Below are 23,797 nucleotides of genomic sequence, written 5' to 3'. Positions count from 1 at the left end.
AAATTCTAAAAATCCAGTGGCTAATGCTTTGAAGTCAAATAATAGTAGCTTTTATTTTGAAATACCACTATAAATGTAATTTTAAGGTGCAGTTTGAATCATAATGTTTTTTTAATACTTATGACAAAAACATATTAAAATATTCTTATTTTGATTGTGCATTTAACATCGTATATGCAAAATTTTAGTTGTTTATATAAAACATTTTTGTTATTAGATGTCAAATGTAGTAGGTAATGTTCAAGAAAATTATATTTGTTATTTTATAATAAAATTTAAACATTTATAAATTTTTAAGTACAAAAAATATAATTCTAAAGTAAAGAAACATTATGATTTTACATCGAAAAACATGTATACAAAGTTTTAATTGATTGTATATAGAATTGATTTTATTAGATGTAAAATGATACTAGCTTATAGTTAACTTATATTTTGGCGAGTTAGAAAATGAAGCTCAAAGAGACACTAATCTCTATTAGACTACCTGAGCTAGTTTTAAAAATTTAAATTACAATAGTGAAAGCACAAGTTGATTGTTGAAGTACTTTATACAGTTGTAGAGTTGGTGAATACTTGCTTGAGTTTTTGAGCTTTAGAATTTTCCCACACTTTTTTGGTTTTAATTTTGAAAACTTGGCCTTGTTAGTGTTTAACTAACGACTGCCACTAAGGTTTTTGATTTATAAGATTTTTTTTGTAAGTTTCTTGCCAAATAAAATATTAAGGTATTAATCCTATTATAACTTATTATGAAAAAGATTTATAATGTAATATCTAAAGACAAATAAATTTTTTGCAATAAGCATAACAATTATTGAAATACTGATTATATCAAAGCAACTTAAGCTAGCTTATGTATACTTAGACAGTTTTATTAAAAAAAGCAACCTTGTCATAATATTTTTATCTAATTGAATTGTCAAAGCTTATGCTTAGCATACTTATATGTTTAAAATTTAATTCCTTATAGACCTTAAAAATAATTGTTTGTAATATATTTTTTAGTTAAATGTCCATTGAAACCTATTTGTAATTAAAACAGTCATTATAAATATTGAAATAAAAAAAAAAGGTTCCATAGAAGGGTTGCCAAAAAACCTGAAATTTGACAATTTAGACTGAAAAAACCTGGAATTTTGAACAAAAGTCTATAAAAAACCTGGAATTTTGAATAATTTTTACATGTTTAGTAGTAAAATTTTGATTAAACACAAAAAATTTATAACATAGATAAAAAATTTTTGTGGTGATCACATTTAAAGAAGCTTTAAGATATCTTTTCAATGTTGTTATGTTATTGAACACATTTTTATACCTTAAACTTAATTTTAAATTAAAAATAGACCCTAAAACGTGTAATTTTAAAAACCTGGATGAAATTTTGAAAACCCAGAGAAAATTTGCCAAATGTATTTGGCAACCCTGCATAACCCAACTGTTGAGTTAAACAGTTATGTAGTTTGCAATTATATTTTTTTAAGAAAACTACTACAAATTGTACATTTACATTTTGTACATTAACATTACAAAATTTTAGAAATACAAGTTGAAATAGAGAACTACAATAAAAATCTTACTCAACTTGAATTGGATACTGAAAATGCAAATTTACAAATTAAAGAGTTAAATTTGAGGGATGAGTTTGAAAAATCTACCACTGAAAGGTCAGTTAGTTTTTGTATACCTTGAAAAATATTTCAGCTGTTCAGTATAGTTTAGAGGTGATACCTTCTCTAGTAAGTAGGCCAAATGTTGTAGCTTTTTGTACAAAAAGAGCCAGATTTAATAAGCCAACAATTTTTTATAGTTTTTTACTTTGAAAAGGTTTTTGTTAACAGTATAACCACTGAATTCTAACCAAATAATCATGAAGTTAAGGTTATAGGGTACACTTTGTCTAGATTTGTTATTAAAGTGTTTATTGTTGTATATAATTTTAAATAATTAAAATAATTCAGGGCTTGAGAAACTTCTTTGATAAGAGCATGCAACTGGCTTGCATGAGTACATATTGGGCACTCCTAGTATAAGTAGCACTAGTTAACAATTAATTTCTTTATTTTTTATATATTTTTAAAAGTGTATTAACCATGCAGCAAACAAATTATTATTTTTTTTATGTGAAAGTTTAAACGTTTTATTAACACAACAATTGCAACAGGGTTTCCCAAATTTTTTTTCAAATTGCCCCCTTTAAAGAAATTAAAAAGGCTATTGCCTCTCCAACAAGACTACCATTTAAAACACCTAAGACTTTTTTTTTCTCTTCATCTGCAACTCAAGAATATCTAGTGTAAGTTTAAAAATTTTAAAGTTGCCTCCCCTTTTGCCCCTAATAATATTTCCCTCCAATATACTAAAATCCCCCCAGGGGGGCAGTACCGCCCACTTTGGGAAACCCTGAATTGCAAGGTATTTAATATCATTTAATATTTTTTTGAAAATTTCGTTTAGTTTTATCCATACAAAGCAATATGATGTTAGTTGCTTTCGCTTTAAAAAATGCTTACTTAAACTTTATATTTAGAAGAAAAATTATAATTTTATTTTTAGTGTTGAGGAAGCAAATGTTTTATTAAAAAGTCAATTAGATGATATAATAGAAGAAGTAAAAAATATAAATGAACAAAATGAGCAGATTAAGTAAGTTTAATGTATATTTTTAAATGTACTTTGTATCTACTATCAGTGCTGTATTTATTTTTTCTGATTAAAACATTTATTACTTTTTTTTGTATGTGATAAGCATTTTAATATAACAAATTCTAAATTTTTGATAAATTGTAACAAAATAGACACTCGTTAAAAACATTGCTGAAATTAAAATCAAATTTTCACGATTAAAAAACTGCTACATTATGACTTAAATACGATTTTAGTTTGAAGTATTGTATTTTGTAGATTAAATTTGTTTTTATTGGTTTTGTATTTTAAATATTATTTTACTGATCATATATAGAAAATATAAAAATTATTATTTATAAACATAGAAAAAAATGTGAAGAAAAGTTAAAATCGTATAGTGAAAAGTTAAACACTCGTATACAACACTACAAAAAGTTACCTAAATTTCAAGAAGTAGAAAAAGTTAACTTAAAAATTAAAGACTCCAAGTGTATAAATGAACAGTTACAAATTGAATTAACAAAGCATAAATTGGAAATTAGTAGTTTAGTTCAAGGTAAATTTTTCTTATTAATTTTAAAATAAGTATTTTTTCAACATATTAGTGCAAACAAAGGTAGTTAATTTTAAAATGTTATTTCAAAAAGTAGATGTTTCAGTTTTTAATAAAAATATTTTTCAAATATCTTAAAAGTTTTCAAAAATATAGAATTGAGTTAAAGGTTATTAAGTGTTGCAATAAAACCTGGAAACCTAGAATTTGAAATATTTCAAAAAAAAAAACATGGAACTTAGTACTCAAATCATGGAAAAACCTGGAATTTTAAAAATTTCAATTTTTTATCTATTTTTATTTAGTTATTAGTAAATTTTAGAATTTTAAGACTTTAAAAAAGTGTGCTTAGAAATATTTTTGTTAGTACTTATGTATTTTTTTGTGTGAGTTGAACAAGAGAGTCATTATTTTTTGACTTTTTTGGTTTTGAGTTGTTTTACCACTTCAACATTAAAGAAAAAAGAGAATATTTCAGAGTATGCTTGAAGAAAAAAATACATAAATTATCTTTTAGTACTTGTAATATCTAAATTGAATACCTTAAAGAAAGAAGTATAAGAAAAATATAACTCTACCTAGTTAAAACACAACATCCACTTATTAGAATAAAGTCAATCTCTTTTTTTTAAACAGTGCTTACCTTTTTTATATTTGTAAGTACTATTAGATAGTAAACTGTTGTTTTATAGCTTTCACAACTATTTACCACTAAGCTGCGGAGAGACTAAGCTTTATGTATTAGGTTACGTTTTTAAGTAGAAACTTAAACCTTTATATTACACATAGGTCCTTAATCCACCAATACATATTCAGCACACACAATCTGAAAAATTTTAGTTTGATTGTCATCTTTATTACACAACTTAAATTAACTAATATCCTTTTCAAAACAAAATAAATACTCACAAAAAAAAAATTAATCAAAAAAAAAACGAGTAAACTAAAGAAACAATCAATATAAAACTAATCAAATTAATCATAAAAACTAAAATAGATAATTAGAACAAAAATGGACTATTGAAAAATGTTAAGTGTAATTCTAGATCCTTTATCAGGACCTAGTTGATGATTAAGTTTAGGTTTAATTTTTTTAATCATAGTTGCCTCTACTGCTAAAAAAGTACTAAGATTAAAAATAAATTTAATTACCTCAAAACAATTAAAAATATCATTGTGATTTTGACAGATTTTACATTGTTCTATATGTGAAAGTACTGCACTATTTGTAGGCTTTGTATATTTTTTAATTCTGACGAACAGCTGTCGCTCCGTTTCTCCAATATATTGGGTATCCAGGTCACCTGGACATTGAAACTTATAAACAATGCAATTTCTGTAAAATTTATTGATCTGATCTTCAATGAAAACTAGTTTATAACTTTAGATGTTCTGAAAGCTACTTTAGTATTAAGAACAATTGTTTCCAAATTTTTTGTTATATTTCTGCTAAATTTTTCTGAAACTTTTTTTATATAAGCAACTGTTAAGACTGTTGTTTAGGAAGCTGTGGTTTATTTTCTAATTTTTAAAGTTTTTATATTCTGTTAGTTATGAATATAATTGGATAACCGTTTCTTAAAAGAAGATCCTTTATTCTATCTATTTCTAGGTTCTGTAGTTCTTCTGACACTAGTCTTTTGTTTCTGATGAGCAAATGTCTGATCAAGTTTTTCTTTCATGATTGCAGGGTACAGGAGTTAAGATTATTATTTTGTTATTAGCAATAAATTGGTACATAAAATCATGTTAACACCTTTCACTACATTCAACTTAAATTAAGTTTTCAAAGAAATAAATGTTTTTTAATTAACAAATAAAATAAAAGACTAAACAACACAAAAAGCACATCTGATTTTTGTCCTTCTATTTATTCAAAGGATGATAGTTTTATATTTTGAAGTATTTTAATTAAAAAAAGACTTTTCAAAAGTTTTTTAACCCTAAAAAGGATTTATTAAAGCTATTTATAATCTTTAAGGCCATGGGGGGTAAAACACTTTTTTTTACAAAAAATTACTTTGGCATTTATATGAAAGCTTTAAATACAAACTACAAGTCAGTTTTTATAGAATTCAATAATATCATTTAAGTTTTGAGATATTTTATTTTTTGTAAAAAGTTTCCAATACAAATGTATGGACTGCAAATTTTTCAGGGTCAATTTTCTTGGAAATTTTAAAATTCACTAAAAATCTACCCCCTCCTTCATTTTTCAAGCAATCTTCTTTAACCTTTCAGGAAATGTGTCTTATATTTAAAGAAAAAACGTTACTTATGAGTTTTAATAATTTAAAATAATAAAAATTTTTTTACATAAATAAAAAAAATAATTTTTTTTTTTAAATTCCAAAGTAACGTTTTTTTGTTATTGTATAAGGATTAGACTGTGAAAGTTTGAAGAAGATTGCTTGAAAAATGTAGGAGATAGATTTTAAATAAAATAGTCTTTTATTGGCTGTTTTAGTTTTCCCTTCCCATAAAGAACCTATTATGCGGCCCGACTTTGACTGGTCATATCTCAAAAAATAATACAATTTTTTTAAAACGATAAAAAGCATCTTGAAGCTTAGAAAAAAACTCTATAAAATAAAATCAACTTGTAAAAAAAAATGGTTTACCCCCCATGGCCTTAATGTCTATTACTCATACTAATATCAAGTTTTTAATTAGTAATTGATAGGTTATCAACAAAATAATTGCCTTTTGATTAAGTGTTTTTGTTACCTTTTATTTGTTATTTTTATTTTAATATTATTTATACATACACTTTAGACTTTGTTTTTTTCTTTTCCATAAATTTTGTTACTTTAGTAAATGACTGTATATACCAACACAAAAGCTTTTACACAACCTTATGAGAATTTAAATAAATTGATTATAAATTTTAGTACAGGTTGGAATAAAATAAAACAAAATTTAGATAGCAATACAGTATCTTTTAAGTACAATTTAAATCTATCAAAAGTGCGTTTCTTAACTTAAGATTAACTTATTACTAAAAATGTTCAAATAACAGATGTACTTTCAAAAACCTATAAGAAAATTTGAAAAATCTGGAATAAATTTTAAAGACCTTCAAGAAATTCAGAAAAATTAGAAAATTTTTCAAAGAACCTATGCCAACCCTATATTATATGGCCAATATATTTTAAAAACTAATTGTACACTGTCTTGAAAATGATTTTGTCTTATGGTTTAGACTTTAAGGCTATGATCTATCTTTATATGTTAGTAAATTTTCCGTGACAAAGTTTCTTTACTGAATAAAGTATGTTAAACTTTTGTTAGATTAATATTTTTCTATATTTTTTAGATTAATGCTGGACAATTTTTTATTTATTTTATAGTTTTCTTGATTGAAAAATGAGAAGTGCATTTGCTACTGCTTAATTTTCTTACTTTTAAGATATATATTAACAAAAAAGCAATATTTTTTTAATGGTTTTAAAATGGTTCAAATCATAATTGCAAGGTTTCATGTATATATGTCTGAAGTAAAAATTAATTACAACCTTATCTGGTTTTAATGTTTTAAACTGGTATCAAAGTTTTATTTATCTTTTGTGTATTAAAGATGCTGGATTAGAGTATGGTTCTATCATTGACTGGGGAATTGCTTTGTAAGTTATTGTTTATTTACAATTATTGTTTAAAAGGTATCTTTTACTGCTCTTAAAGAGTTTTGATTTTGATCGTAAAATATTTAATCTAAAATCATATTTTTCTTTATACTTATTACCTAATGATGATAATAAAAATAGTTATTAAACTGCTTATTGTTGTAAAGTATAAAGAAGTTTAGTTAATTTCATTTTATTTTCTATCATGCACTTTACCACACCATGCCTTTAATTAAGTTTTATTGTTTAGAATTTTTCATATATTTTTGCTGTGCATACTAGTATTTACTTGCTGTTTTTTCTACTTAAGTAAAAATTACGTATTTATTAAAATGTATAGTGCCACTTCGATGATAAAAATGAAAAAAAGTCGAAAAAATTACTACAAAAAAGAAGACCAAATAAAAATTTTAGAAAGAAGAATAAATAAACTGAAAGAGAAAAAAATATATACTATGGTTTATTTTCACTTAAATTTTACAAATGTTGTTTGTTATATTAAAATAGTTTAATGTCTATTTACGTATTGAACTAGAAATGAAGTTAAATTATTATTGATATGCTGTGAAAGATTGAACTTCTGGTATAAATTAGAACTAAAACAATTAAAACTTTCTACTTGTAAAGTTTAATGCAGGTTTTTCCAAAATTGAATACTTTTTTAAAGTGACTTATTTTGTTCAGGTTGCAAACAAGTGTATGATTAGTTAACTAGTAAGGGGACAATATCTAATAAAGAAGGAGATTATTTTAATTTTTTTTTGAAGTGGGCAAATATGAAAACTAATTTGTGAAACCCTGGCCTATAGCGCATTCAGTACTTTTTATGCGAATATAATGATAACTAACTAAGTTTTTTATTTTTGTTATTTCCGTACGAGTGTACAATTCAGGTATTCAGTTACATTTATTATTAGTGCAATTTAAGTTTCACTACCTAAGGGCTGATCTTCAGGTACAATAAATAAACAACGATCTAAAATACTTTAAACATATAGATAGATTGGTAATTAAAAGTGATTATTATTATTTATAATAAAAATAATAAGTATTTATAAGTGTTAGTTAGTGATAAGGCAAAAATCAACTTAATTAAGCATTTACAACAAAATCAGACTAATACAAAAACTAAGAAAAAAAAAACCTAAAAAAGGAGGACAATTTGAAAAACATAAACTGTGTTACAATAAAATTAAAAATAGAATAATTTGAAGTGAGGGCACAGGGTTGCAAGCTCTGATCTTTGTTTCAATGATTTTTCTCTGTTAGACTCTGCAATGGCCATTATTTCAAAGTTGCATATTGTACACACCTCTTTTTTTTGGGGTATTTTGCATGTGGTTTTGTACATGATTGTCTATGAGATATTTCTATTATCTAAATTGTTTCTCTTTATATAAGCCAACAACCATGTTTGGGTGGATTTGTTAGGCTTGAAGCTGGATTTATGCTGGTTGTATCTGAATTTTGTAGAGTTATTAAGCTCTAGCTCATTTTTTTATATGTTTATACTTATTTTAGAAATTTTAAATTGTTATTAAATTTACTTAATACAACAGAAGTTATTCTTCATGTAAAATATCTTATTATAGTTGAGATAAAATGCCCATTCAAGCATGCAGCTACCAAACGCCAGATAAATCATGTGAGTTAGTTTGCAGGTTTCTGGACCTACATAAAATTGACAATGAAAAGAAGTCTGGTTCATTAAAAAGCGGATCGATGCCAAACGAACCTCAACTGATTCGGCCAAGAGTGGACCGTGGGATCAGCCAAGAAACATGGCTTGCGTTCATTTGTAGGTGGGAAGCATTCAAAATTGGTTCAAACATAAACAGCCAGAATGCAAGCATACAACTGTTTCAATGACAAATTTGGTGATCTCATGTTGGCAAATGATCCTAGGTTGATGACTAAATCAGAAGAGTATATAGCTAAATTGATGGAGTCAGTAGCAGTCATAAAAGTTGCAGTTGGTGTCAAAAGAGCAAAAATGTTGAAATTACATCAAGACCACGATTAACCTTTCAGAACATTTGCAACCCGTGTTCGAAGTAAGGCAGAAACTTGTGATTTCAGTACAGTTAGTGAGTGTGTTAGAGGAAAGAAACATGTTACAAGTTATACAGAAAAAGCAATTAAAGTCGTGATGCTTGCAGGTGTAGGTGACAAAGATGTTAGAAGATAAGTTTTAAGCGCTGAATTTATCTTGTTCAGGTCATCATTTGAGATAATTTACTTTATTGAAAGTAAGGAAATGGGCAGACATGCAACAGAGAACTCTCGGAATGTATCAGCGGCATCTTCGTTTCAGCGACAGAAAAAGCAATCTTTTAATGTAGGGGATAAGTCCCAATACGTACCTTGCCAGGGCTGTAAAAATTGTTTTGTCCATTCAAAGGGAAAGGAACTCGGAATGTATAACCTTTCATATATTGTTTTTCTTGTTGGCGCAGCTAGTCAAAGAATGTTAATGCTGTTCAAACCCATGATGATAGTTCCTGTTTTATGTAACAGAATACACAAGTAATGTCATTACACGCTAATAAACGAATTATGTTAAACAACATTATTTTTGACAAGAGAAATTTGCGTAGAACCAAGACATTCGACCATTCACGTGTATCAACTAAAATAACAAATTCAGCACAAATAAGTTAGTTATGGTTAATGCTTTAGCTGATACTGGTGCACAGTCAAATCTATGGGCATGGAAAAACTTTCCAGATGCTGGTTTTGATAAGAATGACCTACTTCCTGTATCAATCACAATTCGGGCTGCTAACTAAATTTCAATAAATATTTTAGGCGCTTTCAGAACTACTGTTTGTGGAATGTCTCCAAAAAATGAGGTAGTCAGCTGCAATAGTATCATTTATGTCAGTGACTCAGTGACTAGGTTTTTTCTCTTGTATGAAACAACGGTTGAACTTCTAATCATAAATAGAGATTTTCCCACTATTGGTTCTCAGCTGCCTCATCAGCATTCTAAAGTTTTTGCAAATTTGAATTAAAAAGATCAAAGTAAACTCAAGTCACACGAGGTAAAAACCTGCTATTTCCCAACCAGAAGACAAGTTCCATATAAATCATGCAATCTTCCATTTGAGGCTACAAGTGAAAATGTGAGTAAGATGCGTGAGTGGCTTCTGCAAAGATATGCAGCTTCTACGTTTAGTATATGTCCGCATAAACCACTTAATCAAATGAGTGGGCTCCCACTTGAAACTCATTTGGAGGATAATTCTAAACCTTGTGCTTTTCATACTCCGGCACACATACCAACTCATTAGCAAAATCAGGTTAAAGCGGATCTCATAAGGGATGAGCAGTTGGTGTTTTGGAACGTGTCCCATTTGGTGAACCTGTAATCTGGTGTCATCGTATGGTTATCAAAAGAAAACAAGATGGTCACCTATAAGAACTGTAGATCTCTCACCTCTTAACAAATATTGCAAGAGAGAGACATGTGCTTCAGAAACTCTGTTTAAGTTGGCACGCAGAATTCCAAAAGAAAAAATCAAGACTGTAACAGATGCTTGGAACAAATATCATGGAGTTCCTTTGAGAGAAAGTGATAGGCATCTCACAACATTTATCACTCCGTTTGGTAAGTTTTGTTATACTAGAGCACCTCAAGGCTTTGTTTGGTCTGCTGTTGGTTACAATTGTCGTTTTTCAGCTATCTTATCTGATTTTGATAGAAAGGAAAGGTGTGTAGATGATACTGTGTTTTATGATTCTGAATTAGAGTGTTACTGGTGAACAATAATTTTTTTTTCAAAAGTTGGAAAACTGGCATAATCCTTAATCCAAAGAAGTTCAAATTCTGTCAGAAGTCAGTTGATTTTGCAGGTTTCAGAATTTCAAATGAACGCTAGAACTTTTACCAAAGTATTTGGACACATTTCGGAAATTTCCAACACCAATGTCTGCCACAGATATACGGAGCTGGTTTGGCCTAATAAATCAAGTATCAAACTATGCCAAACTTCGTAAAGTTATGGCATCTTTTACGTATACTATCAAAATCCACCCGATCAAAATCCACCTTTGTTTAAAATAAACCCAATATTTTTTCACATTTTCTTTATTTATAAATTAATTTTATAAAAAATTTTTGCATTTTCTTTATTTATTTTTTATTTATTTTTCTCTATCACTGTTACCCCTAACCCTTACCCTCGATCAGTTAGCGGTTCTCAAATTTGACTGGGTGGATTTGATCTGGTGGATTTTGAACGTGTTCCCCTTTTAGAGACTTTCTCAGCCCAAAACACAAATTCATTTGGACAGTAAATTTGAACCAAGCATTTAGTGAGTCAAAACAGATGATTGTTGATGCAATAAGAAGTAATGTACAAATTTTTGATCTTGGAAAGTTGTCATGTCTAAGACCTTACTGTTAGAAGCAAGGCTTAGGTTAATTTATCGTGCAGAAACACTGCAATTGCAATAGCCGATTACCAAAATGCTGCACCATTGGTTGGAAGGTGACACTTGCAGGTTCAAGGTTTTTAAATGGAGCAGAAAAAAATATGCTGCCATTGAAGGAGAGTCGCTTGCCATTGCTTGGTCGTTAGAGCAGACAAAGTGTTTTATTAAGGGCTGCAAAGATCTTGTGGTTGTTATAGATCATAAGCCACTAGTAGAGATTTTTAATGATCTTCCTTCAATTCAATTCAGAACGAATTTTTTGATGTTTTGTGTTTTTTGGCGTAATGTATTTTAAGTGCTGCTCTATCACTAACATCATGTTTAAAAAACAGAAAAACGATAAAATTGAAAAAAAAAACTTAAATTGCAAAAACTTTGGGATATATGCGGCGAAATGTAGTGAATGCGAAGAGTTCTATGTCGGCCAGACAATCACGTCCTTTTCGCAAAGATGGTGCTCTCACAGACACATCTGGAAGAGTACAATCACAGATGATGTTAGTGATAGAGCAGCACTTAAAATACATTACGCCAAAAAACACAAAACATCAAAAAAAGATTTAAAAGAAGCTTTTTCAATTATCTTTGTAGACACCACTAAAAATTATTCAGACTTAGATTTTTTGGAAAGTAAATGGATCAATAAACTCGAAGCAACAATAAATATAAACAAAACTGTATTACCACTTTACAGATAATTGACTAGATTACTATTATTTAACATGTTTTAATGTTTATAAAGTTTTTTGATTATACATTTCTAAATATCTTAACAAGTTAAGGTAATACGCACTACTACTTATATCGACTTATTTATTATGATTATTTACTCTATTTATTTTTGATTTTTAACTTCAACCAACAATAAGCTCGATTACTATTTTTATTTTACATTTTATAGTATTATAAAACATTAAGTCAAACACATCAAAGTTTAACAATTTAATTTCATTTAGTCCTTTGTCTTTGATTTGATTTTATTTCATAATTTTTTTTATTTTTTATTTTATTTCATTTAGTTTTTGCGAGTTTAAACTAGAGATACTAATAAGATTTACTATTTGAAAAACTTTTCAAAAACAGGCATTTTAAAACAAAGTTTACCTTAAAACTTGATTTAAAATTACGTCATAATATCCTTTTTTAAAACTTTTATATGCAAGAAGATTTTGAATTAATCAGTTCTAATTGCTTACTGAAGAAGAATTTGAAAGTACTTTAGGCAATATAACGAATACTAATAAATTTGTAGATTTTTTTGTTAAATAAAAAAAAACTTTTTTATTTAAAACGAAGAAGATATTTGCAGATTTTTTCCAGTTTGCTGGAAACAGTTTTCTAGTAGTAGGCGACAGATTGTCACGTTTTACAGAAATATTTTCATCACCCACTGCATTTCTCACGCAGGTTCGCGTGGTTTGATTAAATACCTACGAGACATATTTTCTAGATTTGGAGTACTTGAGGAGATATCAAGTGATGGTGGACCAGAATTTTCGTCTAATTTAACTTATGATTTTTTTAAAAACTTAGATGTTACACATCAAGTAGCTTCAGCATACTATCCAAGGTCAAATAGAAAAGCAGAAGTCACTGTAAAGCAAGCAAAAATACTCCTAAGGTCCAATGTTACTGAGTCAGGTAGCCTAAATTGGGATAGATTTTAAAGTGTGATGCTTCAGTTGAGGAACACCCCTGACAGCGACTGTAAAGTATCCATGGACCAAGCTGAAATTATATATGGACCACAGCTGCGAGATAGTTTTGCTTTTTTAAACAAGCTGGACAAATTTTATAATTCTGCAGTGCGACCTGTATGGAGAGAAGCATGGAAATTAAAAGAAGAGGCACTGCGTACAAGATTTGTCAAAAATGCAGAAGCTATCAACCGCAAAGCTAGGAAGTTACGACCTTTGTATGTTGGCAGTAGGTGTCCAATGCAGAACTAGAGCAGCAGCCATCCATGTAAATGGGACAGGAGTGGTGTTGTGATGGAGGTGCTTCCACAATTAGATCAATTTGTGGTGAGAATTGATGGCTCACGGAGATTGACGCGAAGGAATAGAAGGTTTTTGAGTTTGGACAACCCAATCTCAACGAATATTGATGCAAGGGCATGCTATGGTTGGCGTTGAGATCAATCTAGTTCACAAGAAGACAGTGTAAGTATGTAAGTCATCAATCTCCTGATTCGCCTTCAATGTTTTCAGATCATTCGGTTGATGCCAGAACTAATGAGACAAATGAAGCTGATGAGGATCATAAGGATGTCGAGGAAGAGCACACTACTGCTCCTATGGTTCCCATAAAAAAGAAAGTACCACTTGCTCTGCGTAGGTTAAAAAACTTTAATGCCCCAGGTCCAAATTGGTGATATTAACAAAGCCAGAATGGATTCACCTTAAATTGGATATATTTAGTTACGTAGAATTTAGTTGTACAGTTTTCTTTTTTGTTTGTTTTGTTATATTATAGTTTTTTATTTGTTAATCGTTAATTTCTTAAAGCGTTTTCTTTAGTTAGGCCAATTGAATTTTATTAGTATATCCAATTTATTTCAATTTTTAATAAATGCTTTTTGTTACTTATCTAGATTCCCTCATTTGAACTTTGTTTTACCTTAAGTTTATTTTCCTTAAATGAGCTGAAGAGGATGTAGAATTATTAAGCCTTGGCTCATTTTAATTAATATGTTTATATTTGTTTCAGATATTTTACATTGTTATTAAATTCACTTAATTTAACAAGTAGTTATTCTTCAGACTTGAAAGATACACCAGTGGAGCCTATGTACTTTTTTATTACATTTTGGTGTGAAATTGTGGCTTTATGTATCCCTTTTTGAAGGCATTGACCGTTAAACGGACATTGGGGGGTATTTCTGCAGTTGTAGAGTTTAGCAGTCAAGCTTTGTTTAGAAAGCACTTTTTTATTGTGTGCTTGGATGATTGATTTCAGATTAGTAGAACAGCTATAAGTTATCTTGACCGTGTTTTTGTTAAATATTTTGTGCAGCTTGGATCCTTAAGGAAAATGCATATTTATAAGCTTGAGGAATTGTTTTCTAACTTTAGTTTTGACTGAATTACACAGGGTTCCCGCTTCCCTGTAAATCCCTGTAAAATTGCAATATTCTGAAAAATCCCTATAAATCCCCATAAAAAAGTTGAAAAAAATGTGAAAATCCCTAGAAATTACGTTTTTTTTTGCTTGTTGAATGAAGTTTGAAAGCCCAAACAGCAACACGGCGTGGTGAAAAAACATGTAAAAAAATTAATTATTTTTAAATCAAAAAAATTGCAATCTCAGTACAAAACTGTGGCTTTATGGTGCAACCTAGCGAATAATTTTTTGTCTTATTTGTTTTAAATTCAATTTATCTAAAGTTTGATTATTTAATTTAAATTAGAGCTTAAAAGCCATCGAACTTTCTTAAATTTCTTATTAACACTGTGCTTATAAACGATTAATGACATATTTTACTTTATGTACCTTAAAAATATGTTTGTAAGGATTAAAATTCTTTTTTTTTGATAACTTCATTATAAATTTGCTATATTTCTTAGACTTCCCTATAATTTTTTTTGGAAATTTTAGTCGGAACTCTGATTACAGTAAGGGGGTGAAAGTATATGATGTTTCTTCTTCTACACTTTTTTTTACTGGTTTGTGTGGTACATTTGAATTCATCGAGTGGATGGAAGCCTCTTTTTATCAAGGCGTCATTATAAGTAGTGCTCTACCGGATCCAAGATCCGGCAGTTTTTTGCTTGGATCCGGCCAGATTCTAATTAAAAAAAAAACCTCATCCTTAATCAGGCCTCTTCCTAGCTGAGATTTGGCCAGATTCGGATCCATTTTATTGGAAAGACTTAGCTTTCCGCAATCAGTTTCTTTTAGCTTTTTACTTGTATTACTGTTATACAAGTAAGTTTTTATAGAAATTTTTACTGCTCTTTAGCGCCTTTTAAATTTCCAATAAATCAAGTACTTTTGTTTCCGAAAGTTCAAGAATTAGTTACCCTTAGAATAATGACCACCCTATAAACTTTTTTTAAGAATTTGAATTTTTGGAATTTGAATTGTCCAAATTTGAATAATCGTGCACCCCTTACTTCACTGTCTTGCATAGATGTCAGATTGAAATATATTTTTGTGGTCTTAAAGAAAAAATTGCTTAGAGATTACGTATTTTATCAGGTTTAATCTTAAGCAGTTGATGTGTATAGGTCTTTAATATAGATGCATAGGTTTTATATTCTGTGTTTAATGCTAAATTTGGAATAAATCCTTTATTTTTACAACTTTAATTTACTTTGTAATGTTTTAACTAAGTTAAAAGTAGCTTTTTTCTATTTTGTATATTAAATTAATTTTTTGAGATATAGCTAGTTAAAATCGAAAAGTACAATAGGTTCCTTCTGGGAGGAGAAAACTAAAACAGTAAATAATTAAAATTTGCTAAAAATCTATCTTAATCTTTATTTTTTGAATTAATTTTTTTAACTTATTAGGAAATGTTTCTTGCAAAAAAAATATGTAGCAACCAATTTTTGAAGAGTTCAAAAAAAATATTATGCCCAATAATCCAAAAAAGTTTTTTTTTTGTTTGTTAAAAATAAAAGAAGCCAAAGTTATCAATTTCTTACGACAATTTTTTCTAGATTTTTAATAGAAAATTTTGAGATAATTATCTTCTTTCGTAGGAGGTATATTTTTAGTGGCTTTTATCTATTCATAGCTTTGGTTTTTTCTCCCATAACGAACCTATGGAACTCTCCGAATTTAACTGGCTATAGCTCAAAAATTTATTTAAACATTAAAAAACTGTAAAAAGCAACTTGTAACTTATTTAAAATAAAACTACAAAATAAGACCAAGTTGTAAAAAGTGATAACCCCTCTATAGCCTTTATGTACATATCTGTTTATATTTAATGTTGTTTAGTTACTTTCTTACTTAGTAACTTAGCTATTTTTCTCATCACAGAGTGGTAAAGCTGATAATATATTTTAAGTTTGATCTTTTTATATTTAGAAGACTGTTAATTTTGTACTTATGGTAGTTATTAGTGCTTTTTTTTATTGTTGTTATAAATGTCACTATTGTAATTTAAGGAAAAGCGAAAATCTGAAACTGAAAATACTTCATCAAAGGTTAGTTGATTTGATATTCGATTCAGCTATTGTACCGTTTAACTTATTGTTTAGTTTTTATCCGGTATTATGAGATTTCTTTTATGTTTTTAAAATTAAAAATGTTCACGAATTGCTAAATTGTTTTTCAAAAATATAAGATATCGAAAGGAAAATGTAAAAATCGTCGAAATTCTTAAATTTTAAATTTTATAAAATTTTAAGTTATTTTTTTTCCTTAATGTTCGTTGAAAAAGTAACAACTGTGCCCCGCGTGCTAAATGTTACCCCCAAAGCTAACATTTTTAGCCCGAAACATTTTTAGCTAAAAAATAACTAATGCAAAAGTTGCAAATTTAGTCTATTTCTTTCAAAAATTTTACAAGTATGACTATTTTTGCTTGGAGTAAATTGAAGTTTCATTACACATTTAACCTTATATACGTATTAATTTCAAGACAAATCTTTCAAAAATAGTTTTTAGTAAGTTTGGTTCGTTTGTTATAAAAGGTTGCCAACCAATGGTTTGTATAAACCTTGCTACGGCTAATAGACTCAAACCAGTTATCTCTACCACACTAGTTTCATATTAAAAATAAGAAGAATAATGAAGCAATTAAAGTCATTCATTATGCGTATTAAACTTACTTAAATTTCTTTCTTTAAAATTAATTTGCTAAAACAGCTTGTCATAATACTGTCCAATTCAAAGTAAATAATTTGATATGTATTTAAAAATCATAGATTTTTTACTTTTAAAACCTATTATTGCGAGATAAATGTGAAATAAAATAATTGCGTAGTACTCTAAAAGTTTCGTGTTCATTACATTTTATCTTTACTGCTGATCGTTTTAAATTTTCCACGCAAAGGAAATTAATATGTAAATTGGAAGTATATAAAATTAAAATATAAAATCTTAAGTTTTTAAAATATATAAAACTAAGTTACAATTAAATTATTTAGTTGAAAATAAAAACTCAACTGAAAGCTTAAATAGTTTCATCATTTATATATCACAAAACTAGTTTGTGTTTGTCAAAATACAAACAAGTAATTATCAACTTTACCACACACTCAGACTAACTCAAGCTCATTAAAATAAAGGGAAAAACTTAGGCTAGTTTTAATTTATTTATTCATTATATCCCAGTCTAGTTTTTATGAATTTAAAATCAACTACATATTTTATTTATAAATAATGTTTTTCCTTATACATAAAAAATCCTTTTGTTATTATTATGATTATTTGATTATTCAAATTTGATTAACAAATTTAATATTCCATTTTTTAGCTATTATTTTATTTAGTTTTTTCATAAGTTTAGGCTGTATTTTTCGTTTATATATTTGCTTGTAATAAAGATAATTTTATTCATTTATTGTTAAACTTAAAAAAATTATGTGTATAAAGATAAACAGTAATTTTTAATTGAGTTTGACGAAAAAGTATAAATACGATAAAATAAAATGTTTCCTTATTTATAGAAAACGACCAAAGGCTCTTTACTTGTTACACAAATTTCGAAATCAAGTGAAATGAAGTCTCCCTTAACTGTTTGTTTGTTTCTTGTTTCCTTATTTCGACATCATTTACTAAAATTGTTTTTATTAGCATTTTGATGCTAATTTTTGAGATGATTTATTGATCGTTCATTTTTAATCAAAACAATTCTATGTTTAAAATAGACACTTAAAATAACTTTATTTGATTTTAACTTTAGACCCCTACGCATGTTTTTGTTTATATTTTTAAATAGAATTATTTAGTTTTTTATATAAAAAAAATAAATAAAGTTGTTTCTTAAAGAAATTAATTAAAAAACAAGTCTGTTTATAAAAATAAAATTAATACTAAACATTTAAATGTTATCATTAAATATGTACTTCTACATACTTTTTTTCAGCTGTTTGATGATTTTTTCAAATTTTCATTTAAATCATCCTCAAAAAAAAGAGAATTAAAAACTTGTTTGAAAGATAAAACAGATGCCAAAAAGCAAAAACATTCTTTTAAACTTGGATCAAGCGGATTAAAAATGACTGGAAATGTACCAAACTTTTTCTCTTCTTTTCAAAACCAAGTTATTAGATATAATTTTGAATAAAAAGCTAATAAAAAATTTGTATAAAAATTAACGTTTTCAATTCTAAGATTAAAAAGATACATTTTTGAACGTTTCTATTTACTTACCTTCCAAAGTGATACAAAAATGTATTTTAAACATTACTGATAACATTTAAAAAAAGTTTTACTTTGTACTTAACTGATTTAGATAATAATATGTTTAAAAGTATAAGTAATATTATGTTACATTTGTTATATGTTTATTTTTATTTAGTTGCATAAGTTTCGTAAAATATATGTTTAAGGTGTTGTAAGCAAATTAAAAAAGAAAGTTGCCGTAGTGTAATTAAAAGCAAAGTTTCTCTAATTGAATTAAGTATTTTTGCCACAGATTAACATAGTTTTAATAAGAAATTAAGATTTGGTATTATTTTATCTTTATTTTTGTTTCGTAATAAGTTTTTTTATTTGCTTATATTATCGATAAACCTCATAAAACAGATTAGAATATAGTTTTAAAACGTTTTTAAAGTAACATCAAACAAAAATTAATAAGTATAATTAAGAATTAAATCTCTTTACTTTTTTCTACCTTAAACATAGTCAGTTATTATTGTGAGCTGTGACGAAATTTTTAGTTTAACAACAGATTGAAAAAACTGGAAACACTATTAGCAAAAGTAAATCTAACAATAGTTTGAAAAAACAGTCAATGAACTTAAATTTATTTAAACGTGATCTACCGAAATCATTAGAATTGAGTTCTGTAAAAAAATTCGTAAAGCCAAATGTTAGTTTTTTTCCTTTATGAATAATTTTTTAATAATATCAAAACCTAATCAAATTACATAAATTTACAACATTGTAAAGTGATTGTTATAAAAAAAAATCTTTAAATTTATTCAAAGTATTTTAATTTTAACAGTTAAAAAAAGCACAAAGTGAAATCTTCTCATCAAACAATGCATCTAAAAAGGTTACTTTTAAAGAACTCCCGAAACGTTGTAAATCATACAAATCGGTGCATACATTTTCTAAACATACTAATTCCGTTTTTGAAAAAGAAGTTGTGTCGTTCAAAGTAAGAAATGAGAACAAGTATTAAACTATTTATCAAGCATACTAGCTTTTCGACATTTCATATGGTATTTTGATGTTTTTTAATGTAATTATTGTTCAAAACAGGGATCGGCAAAATACTTCCCGCCAAGCAAAAATATCTAGCCCGCAACGTGTATTTTAATATTAAGTAATTTATGCTAGACGAGTAAAGTCAAATTTTATTCTTGTACAAATTATAAATGTTTTCTTATATTAACTCTTGAATAAAGAATAGTCACTATTTATTAACTAGTTTTTATACTGGTTTTAATATTTGGAATACAGAAAAAGAGTTAGTGAAAATCTTGATAGCAAAAATTTAAATAATATTTAGTAATAGAAATTAACTTTTAAAATTATATTAACACAACAGTTAAAAAAATTTAACATAGTTATTAATTTGATTTGTGATTAGCATAATACGGTATTGATATGCTTTTCTAAAGCGCTTAAAATTCCATTTAAGTGATATATCTTTTATAATAGAAAAAATATATTCAAGTATCAATGTATATTTGTATTGTCGGAAGGGATACTGCTGTATTTAAAAACCATTTGCAACTCTAAATCACTATATTTTTCATTTTAGTAAGTTTATTTAATGCTTAAACTTTTATAACTGTACTCAATTCTTTGTCATAAATGAAATGCAAAACTGTTGGAAGAATATTGAAATTTAAATAGATTACGACGTAATTATTCTATATTATAAAAAAATCTAGTTATTTAAACTAAAGTTAGAAACGAAAGTAAGTTAATTTATTGTTTAAAAAGCTTACTTTCCATATGCGGGTACTTAAGTGTTTTACTTCAGATTTTATTTTTTAGCATCGATTCTAAGCGATAAAACTCACCTCGAGTACACCTTTTAATAAATTCGAAGTTATATAAATAAAAACGAACGTACTCTTAATTTCCATCATTTAATTGAATGTCTACCGTGTCAAAACTCAAACATTGAGAAAAACTATTAAAGTTGCTTATTAATCTGGCTAGTTTTCTCAGGTAACTTGATTATGTTAGTCTGACTTAGACTTGTTTATTTTTTTTTGTAGCAGAACTCAAGCAAGCTTTGGAATTTTCTTTAATATAAGAATATTTTTTATGAAACTAAAGCAACTTAAAAAAAATATCTTAGATGTTATGTTCTCTTGTAACTATTATTATTTCTAAATATCCAAACTTGAATTTTTTTTTTATTTAACTCTTTTTTTCACTTTATTATAACCTCAGGTTGACTGAAGCTAGTTTTTGGTCATCCAGGTTGACTTTTTTGTTTTAAACAAAGGTCTCTGAAAAAATATCATAATTAAAAAGTAGTTTCATTCTTATATTCAGAGTATAGAAATCTTGAGTAAGTGGTTAAAATATTTATACATTTTTACCTTAAAGAAAAAGTTATTTAATAGTATATTAAATATAAAGCAGGAGTCGGTAGTCATATACAAGTTACAAGATGGATATTTTAAAACGTCTGACGCGTCGCTGCAATTTTTTAATATGAAATATAAGTAAAGTTTTCTGATTTTACGTTTATTAACCAAATCAATATGCTGAAAATGTGAATTTTTAAAAGTATAGATGTTTTTCTGCACCTTTAAAAGTTTCTGATTTTTATAATTAGAAGTATAAAATTACTTACAATTTATTAAGCGCTTCACAGAATTTTATGAATCTTATGTAGTAAAAACAGTTGTTTAGTTTTTTACAAAATGTTTACGCTCAATTGTCATAAACTATTACAAAAATTCTGCTAAACCAGAGGTCGGCAGCCTTTTATAAGTCGCGGGTAAATTTTATCAGAAAAATTTGCTCGCTTGCCGCACTATATAGAATAAGTCTTCTTAGGCCGAAATCTTTCTATAATAATCAATATAAAAATAACATTCTTAACCAAAAATATGATAAAGTAAGCAATAATAGAGTAAATATTAAACTAAGAGACTAATCGTAAGTTTTTACCCTGAAAACTTTTCTTTTGAATTAAAAAAGTACGTTGTCAGCTTAAAGGTACCTCGCGGTCTGCAGATTTTGGTTTTAATGACCGTATATGACCTTCGGGCCGTAGTTTGCTGATTCCTGCTAAACAATATTATGTAACCAAACAGCTCAAATCGTGAAGTGATCCTCGTTAGTAGAAATAAATTATTAAAGTATACAATATTTTAGTTAACTATAATTAGCAACAGATAAGTTTTTCACTTTATAAGTAAAACAAAAATAACAATTTATAGGAACAAATTTTGAAGAAATGAAAATTTTGTAGTTTGCATAATATGAGTAAATTATTAAACAATAACATTTTTGAAGTTATATTAGATTTTTATCTAAAAAAAGAAAGTTCTAGCTGATAATTTGATAATTCATTTACTTTTTTAAACTACCTTCGAACATTTTTAAAGGAGAAAAATGTCAGAAGTAAACTTTCAGATGAAATCAATATTCGTGAAGATGAAAATCAAAATGGTTATAAAGCTATTCTATTAATTAAGTCAAATTAGTATTTGTCTTTTAGATATTTACCTTATATTGTATAGTATAGTGTATATTAAATTCCTCGTTTAATTATAATAGGCATTGTATTATAAGAAAAGTATGATGTTGTCAAACGGTTTAAGTATTGCAAAATAATTGATTTCTCATTAGTTTTATGGGATTTTAAAAGTCTATAAATTTAGATAATTTGTTATTTTACATATTAATTATAATAAAAAGGGTCTATGAACAACGTGTTAAATATTGAAAAGTATACCTCGTATTAATTTTAACGGGATTTTATATCTCTCCATAATATTAACAGCCTTTTTCATGTTGAAGTTAGTCATTTCGTAGAAGAAAAAAACATGATTTCTTTAGTTTGATTTTATGGGTTTTGTTCAAAGTGCGAACTCAAGAGGAAGACTACTGTAATTAAATACATTATTTTTGTTTAAGTATATATAAGTTATAAATAGTAATAGAAATATAGATTTTGTTTTTATGAAGTTTTCCTGTAATTTTATTAAGTTGAGTTTGTGTTATAAACCCAGAAACACCTACCGAAGAAGTTTTGGATACTAGTCTCGACAGGTCGTTTATTGAAGGAGAAATCATTGATAATCAACCTTCGCAAAAAACAATGGAGTAAGACTTGCTTATTTCTATCAACTGAAAAATGTTTTCTATAAAACTAAATAGACTGACTTATTTTCAGAGAAGCAATGGATCTTGGTGTTGAAATGACACAAATAGTTGACGATTTTAATGAAGATGCGGTCCCACAAGCTCCACCCCCTTCCCAAACTACTTTTGAGAATACTAACAAAACAAACGCCCACCAAATACAAGTTTTTGATTGTGGAAGTCATAAACTATCTCTAATACTTTATATTAATTGTTCTTAACACCATAGATCCTTGAATTAGAGCATATTTTCGTTTTAATTGGACTGTCGAAATATGTTTTAGTTAATATTTATAACTCAAATTGTTTCTTTTTTAAGTTTAATTTTTATTGCCAAGTTTTTTCTCAGAATCTTCTATATACTATCATTAACAACAAACTCAAACTTTGCGTTTATAATTGAAATTAACATAATTTAGAAAAGCGAAAAGCTTATGTAATGAAAAATCTTTATTTAAGTTGTTAAATTTAACTTTTACTTGCAAGCTAAAATAGTTTGTTCATTTATTAAATATATTTTTAAAACATTGTTTTTCACTTATTTACAAATAAATCTCTTATACCTTTTTTACAGAATCCAGTTTCATCTCAGAATATTCACATTTCTCAAAGTAAGTGTTATGTAATTTAATGCATTCTAAGCTCAAAACTTTCTTTCTTTGAAAAGTTCCAATTAACTTCTATACAAAACTTAGTGTATCAAAATTTAGTATACTTTAAATTTTTAATTGGTTTGAAGACTTACTTTCTAGTTTTATTTATGTTTTAGCTTAAGATTATAATCTCAATGGATTAAATATTAGCCTAGTTTTTAAAACCAAGAAATATAGAATAATAACTTTAAATTAAAAGATGGGTCTATTAATCCTACAACTTCTGGTTTAATGGAGGAAAGCGTTGAAGATACTTGTAAATCTAAGAACATTAGCCAAAACTGCTTAAGTGTTAGTTTTTAAAGTTTCACTTTAGTTAGTGTTTTTGTAGTGGTAATGCAATCACTTTATTTTCTTCAGCCAAGTCCTATTGAAAATGCTGAATTTAAACAACTAATAACACCTTCTTCAAAAAGTTGGAATCAGTTTTCTGAAAA

Source organism: Thalia democratica, chromosome 2 (assembly GCF_965202585.1).
Source record: "Thalia democratica chromosome 2, ktThaDemo2.hap1.1, whole genome shotgun sequence".
In the NCBI taxonomy this organism is placed as follows: Eukaryota; Metazoa; Chordata; class Thaliacea; order Salpida; family Salpidae; genus Thalia; species Thalia democratica.
The sequence above is the reverse complement of the archived record's forward strand: the minus strand, read 5'-3'. Positions refer to the sequence as shown.